Genomic DNA, 11,955 nt, shown 5'->3' with positions numbered 1-11,955 from the left:
CAGATTTAGCAGAAGCTTTAAGAACAGTAGAAGAGGGTGGAAGGTAACCAAGTGTGTAAGATGAGTTCTGCATTTTGAGATGTTCAACAAAAGCCGCAGAGGGTGCTCAGAACATTGACTGGGACAACACTGTGACTTCCGTTCTCAGCCTGTCATGGCTTTGCATTATTTCTTATCAACTCCAATGACAAAATCCAGCCTTTTCAGCATCGTGCCCCTACATTCCTAACGTGTCCCTCCAACTTATCTCCTAATTTCCTGCTTCCTTGCCTATGTCATACACACTCAATGAAACCCCTCCTCCTACTGTCTAACTGTCTAACTCATTCTCACATCAAAACTTCCCCTGAGGCATTTTACCCTTGTCTATCTCTCTACTTAACCCTTTTAGTTTTGTTGCATGAAATCCCCATTCATTGGAAGCAATCTTTGCTAAATAAAGAAAAGAAAGTGGTAGAGATCACTCTGTAAATAACTGACAGAAGTTTATTCTTATTTTTTTAGAGGTGACAGGGGCAGAGGGAGAGAGAGAGAGAGAGAGAGAGAGAGAGAGACTCTTAAGCAGACTCCATGCCCATTGCAGAGCCTGACAGGGAGCTGGATCTCATAACCCTGTGATCATGAAGTGAGCTGAAATCAAGAGTCAGGTGCTTGATGGACTGAGCCACCCAGGCTCCCCAGAGGTTTATTTTTCTTACACTTTGCATTTTCTTTTTTTAAAGATTTTATTTATTTATTTATTCATGAGAGACACGGAGAGAGAGAGGAGCAGAGACACAGGTAGAGGAAGAAGCAGGCTCCATGCAGGGAGCCCGATGTGGGACTCGATCCCGAGTCCCCAGGATCAGGCCCTGGGCCGAAGGCAGGCGCTAAACTGCTGAGCCACCCAGGGATCCCCACTTTGCATTTTCTTAGTGCTGTTTTTGACTCGCCAGCCTGACCTCAAACCCAGGATTTCTTTTCCCTGACGATTTTATTTCCCTCTAAACTTTCTCCAGTTTGTCTGTGAAAACAGTCTGGACATGGTTATGTGTGTGTGGTGGGTTGTGGCAGGGGGTAGGTGTGAAGGGGCCCTTCTCTAGGAGGGAAACATTTTTCCACTTCTCAGCTTGCAGAAGTCAACAAAATTCCTGGTCCTCACGTCTATGTAGATGGCAGGAAAAGTGTCAGAAGCAAGGAAAAGACTGAAGATGAAAGCATGAGGAAGAAAATGGATGGAAATAAATTCCAGAAGTGATAGAAAGAGAATGTTATGATATCATGAGCAGAGGTATTGGCCTGAAGAAGGGGGAAATGGGGGTTTGCTTTGTCTGGGGAAGATAAAAGGGGAAGAAAACTGGAAGAAATTCTGAGGTAGAAAAGCATTTTGCAGGGGTATCTCCCAACCTTCTCAGTAAAGCAAGAGTACTTTTTTGCTGAAGTAGATGGTGGAGCATTTGAGAAGAGTAGAAACAATTTGAAGTCGTTTTGGTAAACATGGCCAGGGAGCCAATGAATAAGGTTGTGGAACAGCAATGGGAATTACTAGACTACCTTTCCCCCCACCCCTCCAAAGCACAAAAATCTATTCACAGTTTATTTCTCCTTTAGCAACCTAGCAAGTAGTAAGGCTAGGAAGAAATGATTAAAAAAAAGATAATATGAGGAAGATACACTGGGAGAGAATATTGGTTTCTTTTTTTAAAAAGATTTTATTTATTTGAGAGAGAGGGAGAGAGAGAGAGAGACCACAAGCAGGCGGAGAGTCAGAGGGAGAATCAAACTCTTGCTGAGCAGGGAGCCTGACATGGGGCTCTATCCCAGGCCCCTGGGATCATGACCTGAACTGAAGGCAGATACCTAACTAACTGAGCCACCCAGGTGCCATGAGAGGGTAGTGTTTTACCCTCACTACCAAATCCTCTGCTTCAGGCCCCCAGCAGATGAGTACCTGCAACTGCCCCCTACCAGGCACTCAAGTGTCTGGCCTTTCTCACCTCAAATTCATCCTTCACTGCACTTATCATTCTATTGTATTCGTTTTTTTTTTATTCTATTGTATTCGTGTTTAATTGTCTCACCCATTAGGCTGTGAGCAACTCCAAGGCAGTTTCAGAGTCTCTGCATCTTTTCTGTGCCTCTGGCGTCCACTCAGACTTAGTGTGTAGTAGGAACTCAATAATTGTTCTTTACATGAAAGCCATTAGAATAATTTTTCTTTTTTTGTCTTGTTTTGTTTTTTTCTTTTTTTATTAAGATTTTAGTTATTTATTCATGGGAGACACACAGAGAGAGGCAGAGACAGAGGCAGAGGGAGAAGCAGACTCCCTGCAGGGAGCCCAATGTGGGACTCGATCCTGGGACCCCGAGATTACGACTTGAGTCAAAGGCAGACGCTCAACCACTAGCCACCCAGGTGCCCCTTGTTTTCGTTTTTTTAGAATAATATTTCTAAAACATAAATCTGATCATGCTGCTTGCCTTTGAAAATTATCTTAAATGATCCTTAGCATGGTATTCTAGCACCTCCATGTATGCTTCCATAGCTTCATCTCCTGCCACCTCCCATTTCTCACCCATATCCATAATTTAACTTAGCCATACTTAACTAGTACTTGCAGTCCCTTAGCAAGCTGAGTTTTCTGGGCTTTGTGCCTTGGCACATGTTTTCTCTCTACCTACCGAGAAATGTCCTACCTATCCTTATCCACCTCACAGAGTCCTGCTCAATGACACCATGGTGGGTGTTAAGCATTCTTCTACAGGTTATCAGGGGCGGGCCACAGTCAAAGCTTATGGCCCAAACCACTTTGATTTTTCTCTGCCCTCCTCAGAGAAATAGTTAAAGCTAGCTTATGTCCTTGCTCTGATTTGTCCAGATGTCCCCTGGGTGAGAGAGAGTCTCCTTGGGTTTTTTTTTTCCCTTTGGGTTTAAATGTCAGGGTGAACTTATCTATTTAGCTGGTAAGGAAAGCTCTTCCCTCTCCTTTTATTTTTTAAAATATTTTATTTATTTATTCATGAGATACACAGAGATGGAGGCAGAGACATAAGCAGAGAGAGAAGTAGGCTCCTTGTGGGGAGCCTGATGCAGGACTCGATCCCAGGACCCTGGGATCATGACCTGAGCCAAAGGCAGATGCTCAACTCTTGAGCTACCCAGGCATCCCAAGCTCTTCCCTCTCCTGCAACACAACTAGAAACTCTGTCTATCCTAATACGCTCCAGGAGAAAAAACAAATAACTCTTCTCTGAATGCCTCAGAAGGCCAACAACGGTCAAGTATGTACCTCCAGTGGCCTGTGAGATGGAACATAGTGAAAAGCCCACAGGGGCTAAGCCAGTTGACCAAATACAGGAAAGGAGAGACGTATAGTAGGCTAGGTGGGAGCCATGGCAAACTGGAGGACTCTGCCTCATCTCAAGGTCATTTGTCTTTCCTTTTCATTTTTTTCTTTTTTTAAATTTATTTTTTATTGATGCTCAATTTGCCAACATATAGAATAACACCCAGTGCTCATCCCATCAAGTTCCCCCTTCAGTGCCCATCACCCAGTCACCTCCACCCCCCGCCCACCTCCCTCTCTACCTCCCCTTGTTAGATTCCCAGAGTTAGGAGTCCCTCATGTTCTGTCTCCCTTTCTGATATTTCCCACTCATTTTTTCTCCTTTCCCCTTTACTCCCTTTCACTATTTTTTATATTCCCCAAATGATATCTTTTCCTTTTCATACTCCATGCACGGCCTTAACCAATTTCCAATTTCTTTCTTTCTTTCTTTCTTCTTTCTTTCTTTCTTTCTTTCTTCTTTCTTTCTCTTTCTCTTTCTTTCTTTTCCTTCCTTCCTTCCTTCCTTCTTTTTATAAAAATTTATTTATTTATTTATTCATGACAGAGGGAGAGAGAGAGAGGGAGAGAGAGAGAGAGAGAGAGAGAAACAGGCTCCACGCAGGGAGCCCGACATGGGACTTGATCCCAGGTGTCCAGGTTCACACCCCAGGCTGAAGGTGGCGCTAAACCGCTGGGCCACCAGGACTGCTTCCTTCCTTCCTTCCTTCCTTCCTTCCTTCCTTCCTTCCTTTCTTTCTTTCTTTCTTTCTTTCTTTATTTCTTTCTTTTAAATTTTATTTATTTATGAGAGAGAGAGAGAGTAAAAAGAAAAGAGCAGAGAAAGAGAAGGACAAGCAGACTCCACGCTGAGCGTGAAGCCCAATGTGCGGCTCAATTCCAGGACTCTGAAGTCATGACCTGAGCCAAAAACTAAGAGTCAGATGCTCAACTGACTGAACCACTCAGATGCCCCTGAACCAACTTCTTTTTTGGGGTCTGCTCACTTGAGACACTTGAGAGAGAGAAGTCTGGCTTCTGAGGTCCCTGTGTCTCTAACCTTTAAAGGAAAGGAGGCAGTGTGCATAGAGGAAATAGCTTGAGAAAGGCAGAAAGGATGGAAAAACCATTGGGAATTCTTCTGCCCTACTCACATTTGTCTCAGTGACCTACCTAGGCCTGACATCGGTTCAGGCCACTACTAGATGAAGGAAAGCAATATAACAGTGTTTCATCATGTGGACTTTGCCCAGAGAGATCTAGGATAAGTCTTACTCCATAACACATTAGCCGTGTGACCTTGGACAAGTCATTTAACCTCACTATGTTACAGTGCTTTATCTGTAAAATGGAGGCAATAGGAGAAGCTATTTTAAGTGTGTTGTGAGGATAGCTTGTAGTATATGCTCAATAATGTTAGCCATTATTATCATTATTAGCATGATCTATAACTAGCTGATAACAGTCTAATGTTTTTTTGTCTCATAGGTAACATTCCCATTTTCACAGGAGCTGTTGGTGCCTTAAACAGAGAAATAAGGAGGGGAGGTCTTTTCCATCATGATGGGGTCTGTGGGAAAGAGATTTCGGGAAGTCTTTTCTTATACCCCTCAAAACAAACTCTGTGGGTTTATTTCCGTTGAGGCAAGTACTGTACTTTTGTATCTGCAGCCTAAATGCTTTCTCTTGAGGAAGAAAAAGAAAAGGATTATTCCAAGTGCTCCTTATGATCTGGATAAGCCCAAGTGCAGTCAATGTAAGAGCAAGTACACCCTTCAGTTCACCTTCCTCTTTCTAGACCTAGGCCCTGGTTCTGTTTGGCTTATTGGTGAGCTGGTGCTAGGGTGAGTAGTGAGTCAGGTTCCCATGTGTTTGGTGTATGTCTGTTGCAGTCATTCTGCATCTGTACTAGCCCAAATAATTTCTCAGAGTGTTCTCTCTGGTGTTTCTTCTAGCCAACCCTCCCTTCCAGGTCATTCCAAGTTAGCTCTAAAGGACTCCTGGGACCCTATGTTTGGATGGTGTTGAGAAACCCTGAAAGCTGCCAGGGCTAAGATTGGGGCTGGGGCTCATAGCCAGAACTAGGCTAGGGTGGGTAGCTAAGAAATGCTCTGCTGAGGGTGTGTAGTTTGAGAAGACGTATGTGCTTCCAAAAGGTCTTTTGGGAATCAAAGACCCTTTCTGCACCTGCATGGAGGCCTGGCTGCTGCTTTGGCCAAGCAGGAGGAGCCACTCATGCAACTCTTGAAAGCCTATCTGGAAAGGGGGGTAGTATTTTATTCCCATTCTGTTTGCTTTTTCTTTTTTTAAGATTTTATTTATTTATTTATTCATGAGAGACACAGAAAGAGAGGCAGAACATAGGCAGAGGGAGAAGCAGACTCCCTGTGGGGAGCCCAATGCGGGACTTGATCCCAGGACCCTGGGGGTAATGCCCTGAGCCAAAGGCAGACACTCAGCCACTGAACTACCGAGGCAACCCTGTTTGCTTGGTTCAAAGAGATTAGGCCTTATCGTTAAACTTTTACTGAAACCAGAAGCTTAAGTTTTTAAAAATTTTATCTCAAAAGAAAACACACACATACACTTACACACTAATTATTTCCTAACTGAGGATTTTCTATTATTATTATTATTATTATTATTATTATTATTATTATTATTCTGAGTCTCTGTAAACACTTTGTAAACACTAGACCCAGGTCCTTGGGGCCATGAAATATGTTCTGTTCTAAATTCCACTGCCATCAGAGCTTATAGAATTTGTAGATGCAAATTATTAAAGTTAAGTAACACCCCAAGCCCCCAAAATCAATCTGTTTCTCTCTGTCATGCATCATGTTCTCAGAAGTGGAAAGATGAAAGAATGTTTCTCTTTTCCTTTGCCCTGGTGTGCAGCTGCTAAACCTTTAGGTATGAGTATGTTTGTGTAGGAGGATGGTGATGGTGAGTTTCTGTTATTCCATCCATCTTTCTGTCCATCTATCTATCCATCCAATTCACTCATTTAACAAATATTAAATAACCAACTGTGTGCTGGGCACTCTGTAAAGGTCTATAATCCCCTCTGTCCCCTTAGTGGATTTTCCAAGGTCTCTCCAGGGTGTTTGGAGCTTTACCCTCTTCTCTTCAACAGGGGTGGTAAAGGAGTAAGCGGTAGGGACAGCAGGAGGGAGGGTTACTGGGGTAGTTGCTGAGGAGAGGCATGGAGGAGATCTATTTTCTCAAATCATTCAAGGTCCATTTTGTTTCCCTCATCGTGGAGGCTCTTTCGACATGTACAGCTAACAGAGGTGAGCAGAGAACTTTGGGGTAACAGGAAGTCAGCCCTGGCCCACGACTGCACCTTGGGTACCAATGACAGTTCTAGAGCAGAGTGTTTCAGTCTCCAGCACGGAAGCTGAATCCTGGACTGGCTGACCGAGGGACCCTGCCAGCTGCTGGCTCTGAAGTTGGCTTGGGCTCTGGGCAAGATCCGTAGAAGTTGGGGCCCAGGCTCCTCGCTCAGCAGCTCCCGTATTGATCCCCGGGCCTCTTTTGTCTCCTCCTCCCCAGTGGAAGCCTCTCCCCCTCTCCCCCTCTCCCCTTCTGCCTCTCAGCCTCTTCCGCTTTCCTCCTCTGCTCCTAATGAATTGAGATCTCCGAGAGACAGCCGCTAAGGCTCCGGTGGTTTTTACAAAAACTGTCCTTGCCCTTCCAGCATTTGCCCAGCCAAGGGTATCTTGGCCGCGCCGAAAGTCCCGATGCGATTGCATAGCAACACAGAGCGGCTCTGAGAGGGGAGGAGGAGGAGGAGAGAGAGAAGAGGGCAGGAAGGTGGGAGAGACAGAGGGAGAGTGTGCACACGGCAGCTGTCGGCAGCCCTGTCTCAGGGACTTCTTTGCTGATTCACAGAGGCAGCCGGCGCCCCATTGCAGCCTGCTCCTCAGACCTGACGGAAATCAGAAGGTAGGCCACAGAGAAAGGATCCCCCAGCCTCGCCCTTTCTCAGCCCTTTCTCAGCCGGCTGAGGGGAAAGGACTGAGGGAAGGGAAGCTCCAGAGGTACTGTGTGTGTGTGTGTGTGTGTGTGTGTGTGTGTCCCTGCCTGCTGCCTGCGTGTGCCTTTGGGGGAAAACTTGCATTAAAAAAATGCCCACGATGAAGTAGCTGCTGCTCGGACTCGGAGTGGGGAGAAGAACGGTGCCCTGAAATGCAAAGTCAAGCCAAATTTGAGCAACTAATGACTAAGAGGAAGGTCCACAGTTTGCTTCTCAGGGAGGAGAGGGGTATTATTTATTTATGTATTTGTTTGTGTATGTGTTTGTGTGTTCATTTGTGTTTGTTCTCAGTGACATACCTTTCTTGTCCAAGGGTGGATTTCCTGGCGGGAAGGAAAAGGGAGGGGTGTGGAAAGCATTGGCTGAAAAGGGAGGAGAGAGGAAACGTGGGACCTCAGAGCAGGTTTCCCCCTCAGAGCAAATGACTGTCTAGTCAGCAAACAGGACACAGGAGTGCTTCCTTGGAGTCCAGTGGGCTCTGCTTAGGAGCCTGGTGCTGGAGGCACATCCTTCTCTCCGCCCTCACTTCCTGGCTCCTTTTACCTTCCTTTTGGTTTCCTCTCAACCCCCTTGTCACCAGGAGATACTTCTTCACTACTCAAAAGCATTCGCTTGGGCGTGCTTTGCAATGGGGCTGACCTCTCCTGGAGTCAAACACCCTGTTCTTTCCAGTCTTCTTATCTTTCCTGGCTCCGGGCCCAGGGCCCCAAGCCTGGTAAGTGGGCTTGAGACTGCAAAGTGGTTAAGGTTTCTCCTGCCTTTGGCTGGCAGGCAGGCAGGCAGGGCTAGGCCTCGTGAGTGTGGGGTTCAAGCAGGTGGCTGGGCTGGGCTGGGGTGAAGTGGAATAGACAAGGAGGGACAACAGCAGTAGCAGCATGCTGAATGGAAGAGAGCATACTTTTCTCTCACCTTTTCTTTTTGATCATTCAAAAGAACGAAAGCCTTTAGAAAGCTCTGTGTCGGGTTCACCTCAGCTCCTGACTTTTCTAAAGAAATCCTTGTTTCCAGATTAAAGACCCTCAGGTAAATCACCTTTTAAAAGGCCCTGTGGGGATCCCTGGGTGGCGCAGCGGTTTGGCGCCTGCCTTTGGCCCAGGGCGCGATCCTGGAGACCTGGGATCGAATCCCACATCGGGCTCCCGGTGCATGGAGCCTGCTTCTCCCTCTGCCTGTCTCTCTTTCTCTCCCTCTCTCTGTGACTATCATAAATAAATAAAAAAAATAAAAATAAAAAAAAAATAAAAGGCCCTGTGGGAACCACTAAATCTCGGGAGGTTTTCCTCTCTGGGATTTGGGCGGGGAGAGGGTCACAGAATTTTGTGGACTCGGCTTAGGGAAACCCTCCCTGAAAAGGCAGTGCTGCCAGTGGAAGTGGTAAGTGTCCTGTCCCTGAAAAAAGACTGAGCCCCTCTTTTCTTGGGCAAGTCGGCCTCTTCCCTGCAGTCCTACTTCCTGCAAACTATTGGGGGAAGAAGACACATGGAGAGGGTTCTTCTTCCTATGAGATTTGAGCCCCCCCACCCCCACCCCGCCCCCGGCCCCAGGCATTCTGCTCTTGCCAAGTATCTCTGAGCTCTGGGACAGGGCACCCACCCTTCAGTTCCAAAATCACCCAAAGGAGGAAATATGGCTCGAAGCAGTAAACTTATCAAAGGCCCAAGAGCCAGAATTAGAGAGTGTATCTGGGATGTAGCACTTCTAAGTATAGACACCCAGAAGTTTCTGATGTTAAATCTGCCACAGTGCCAGATAGGATGGGCTCTCACCAAGGAAGCCCAAGAAGATATCCTTCTAAACTTGCCAGCAACACTCACTCAAAGGAAACCCACTCTATGGAAGCTATACCATGAAACTACATTCCTCCCTTATAAGGGATTCTAATCACACATCTGAAACTGAAATAGCAAGTGAGACAAATCCTTCCAGGACGGCATTTACCAAACTGATGTCTCACAGAACACTGATCTGAGAGAATGTTAATAGATTCTGTTTTAAAATAAGGAGTGATGGTGGTGGCAGTGTGGGGGTGCATTCTGTGGGCCAATAACTTTGAAAATGCTTCAAAACTGAATTCTCCTCTTAGAGAGTCACAATGTATTTAAGCATCTTAAAGGCTCCAAGACATACTGCCATAAATAAATCTGTTTAGTTTCGTTTAACCCAGTATTTCCCAAACTGATTTGACCAGGGAACACTTTCCTACATGGAAACACTTTATTTAAAAAAAAGATTTACTTATGTATTTATTTGAGAGAGAGAGAGAACAGTGAGCACACAGAGGCAAAGGGAGAGAGAGAAGCAGACTCCCTGATGAGCAGGGAGCCCAGATGCAGGGCTCAATCCCAGGACCCTGGGATCACGACCTGAGCCGAAGGCAGACACTTAAATGACTGAGCCACCCAGGTGCCCCTACATGAAAAACACTTTAGTATCTTGCAAACACGGTTTTGAGAATTGCTCTAAAAAAAAAGCTGGAAGAAATTATCATATAGAAAAGTTTGTAAGATAATCTAGTCCAACATTACATTTTTAAATGTGAAAAGAGATTAGTCAAATTGTTCTCCTCTCCGAAGCTGATGAATATCTGAGAGAGTGGAACCCTCATCTCCTGATTATCAGTCCACTGCTGCTTCTCTAGCAGGTTTTCTTCTGTGAAACTAGTCCTAGGAAAATGAAACAGGTTTAAGGAATAATCCTGTCATTTGGAGTGCAGTATTTGCATCTCATACATTTCTTTTAGTATTTTGTTACATCTGGAAAAGTGTGGATTCTTTTCAGCCTGAGATTTGTTGCATTCTTTCAACTGATGCTCTGTGAAAAATTTTATATGTTCAAAAAGATAATAAGGAATAATATAATAAGAATCAGAATACCTACCACTCAGCTTAAGAAAAAAAATCACCGATAGAATTGAAACCCTCTGTCTATCCTTCTATGATTAAAGCTTTCTCCTCACCTCACCATCTCCCTCCGAAGTAACCACTCTCCTGGATTTGGTGTTTATGATTCTCATGCGTTTATTTATACTTTCACTGCATATGTATGTGTCTTTATTTTTTTTACGTATATGTCTTTAAACAGCATATACCACTTTGCATGTTTTAAAAATGTATATCAACGGGATGTATTTTTGTCCAATTTTTTATTTCATTTTTTTAAGACTTTTTAAAATTTTATTTTATTTACTCATGAAAGACACAGAAAGAGAGAGAGAGGCAGAGACACAGGCAGAGAGAGAAGCAGGCTCCATGCAAGGAGCCCGATGTGGGACTCCATCCCAGGACTCCAGGATCATGCCCTGAGCCGAAGGCAGACGCTTAACTGCTGAGCCACCCAGGCGTCCTTTCTTGTCCAATTTTTAAAAATTTAGTGTTATATTTGTGAATCATCCATATTGTGACATGTGCCTCTAGGTCACTTATTTTTTCACTATTGTATAGCTTTCCATTTAATGAATATGCCATGAATTATTTATTCATTCTACTATTTATGGACATTTGGGTGTTTCCGGTTTTTGGCTCACAGGGCTATTAGGATCATTCTTTTGTAGATATTCTTATGTGACTGTTGCTATTGGGTATATATCTAGAAAGGAGTCAATCGTATCCCAGGGTAGGAAAATCTTCACTTTTGGGAGATATTGTCAAATTGCTCTCCACAATGGTTTACTAACTTATACGCCCACCAGTGATGTATAATCATTTCAGATATATTGTATTCATTGGCCTTAGAACAAAATGCTTCCCATGGGGATGCATCTCTGATTCTTTTCACTGGAAAATAAACTTCCTTTCTCAAAATTGCTTGATAACAGCTAACTTCTCAGGAACATATTTCATTGTTTCTGTTTGTAAATGAGGGATTGGTCTAGATAATCTCTAAGGTCCCTCCCAGTTTGACAACCCGAGTCTCCATGATTTATTCATTAAGTAAGAGCATCTGAAGCAGAACCTCAGTTTTTGGCTACATTGCAAGAATTATTTTAGGACCACACAACAAGGTTAGGTACCAATGAAATGTGTGTCTTGTCTCTTTGTGCCATGCTGTCAGGTAGAAAGGCAGCGCTGTGAGAGAGGGGGCCATCATTCAGTGTTACGTTTGATTGGAGGGAGGAATCTATAGCCCATGAGAGGGGGGATCTTCTTCCCACTGCCTTGTTCTTTTCTTTTTTTTTTTTAATTTATTTTTTATTGGTGTTCAATTTACTAACATGCCTTGTTCTTTTCTAAGCCTCTCATGATTTAAAAGTCTTTCCTATTTATCTATTTTTCCCCAAGAATAGTAAATGCTTGTTATAAGATACCTACATACAAACATGTGTGTGTATATGTGTATATGTATGTGTACATATATACACACACCAAGTGTATAAATCAAAGGGAGAATCCCCCTCAATGCAACCCTCTAGAAATAATATTGCTGAACGGTTTTGTGTATCCTTGCAGGCTTTCTTTCTATGCATATACACATGTAGATTTTTTTTCAAAAGCTTTTTACATAATTGATGTTCTATCAGACATATTATTTTGAATATGTTTTCTTTTATCTAAAATATATACCTTCAATATCTGTTCAAATCAGTGGGCATAGATCTACCTCTTCCTTTTTAAC

At 44.0% G+C, this 11,955-nt stretch overlaps 1 protein-coding gene across 6 annotated transcripts in view; it reads left to right on the top strand.

The window, feature by feature from the left end:
• Positions 1 to 6,781: 6,781 nt before the first annotated feature.
• The window catches only part of DRP2 (dystrophin related protein 2), a 68,124-nt gene continuing 62,950 nt past the window's right edge, over positions 6,782 to 11,955 (top strand). The window contains exon 1 of one of the 6 annotated variants that reach the window (XR_012026639.1): positions 6,782 to 7,253. The gene's annotated coding sequence lies outside the window, so the exon portion shown is untranslated. Of the gene's footprint in view, positions 7,349 to 11,955 lie in introns of all 6 variants that reach the window. The other 5 variants (XM_072817733.1, XM_072817731.1, XM_072817732.1 and 2 more) reach the window with 5 other exon arrangements.

The sequence above is a fragment of the Canis lupus genome, chromosome X, assembly GCF_048164855.1.
Source record: "Canis lupus baileyi chromosome X, mCanLup2.hap1, whole genome shotgun sequence".
NCBI lineage: Eukaryota > Metazoa > Chordata > Mammalia > Carnivora > Canidae > Canis > Canis lupus.
Note: the sequence above shows the minus strand (reverse complement) of the source record. Positions and strands in the feature narration are given on the sequence as shown.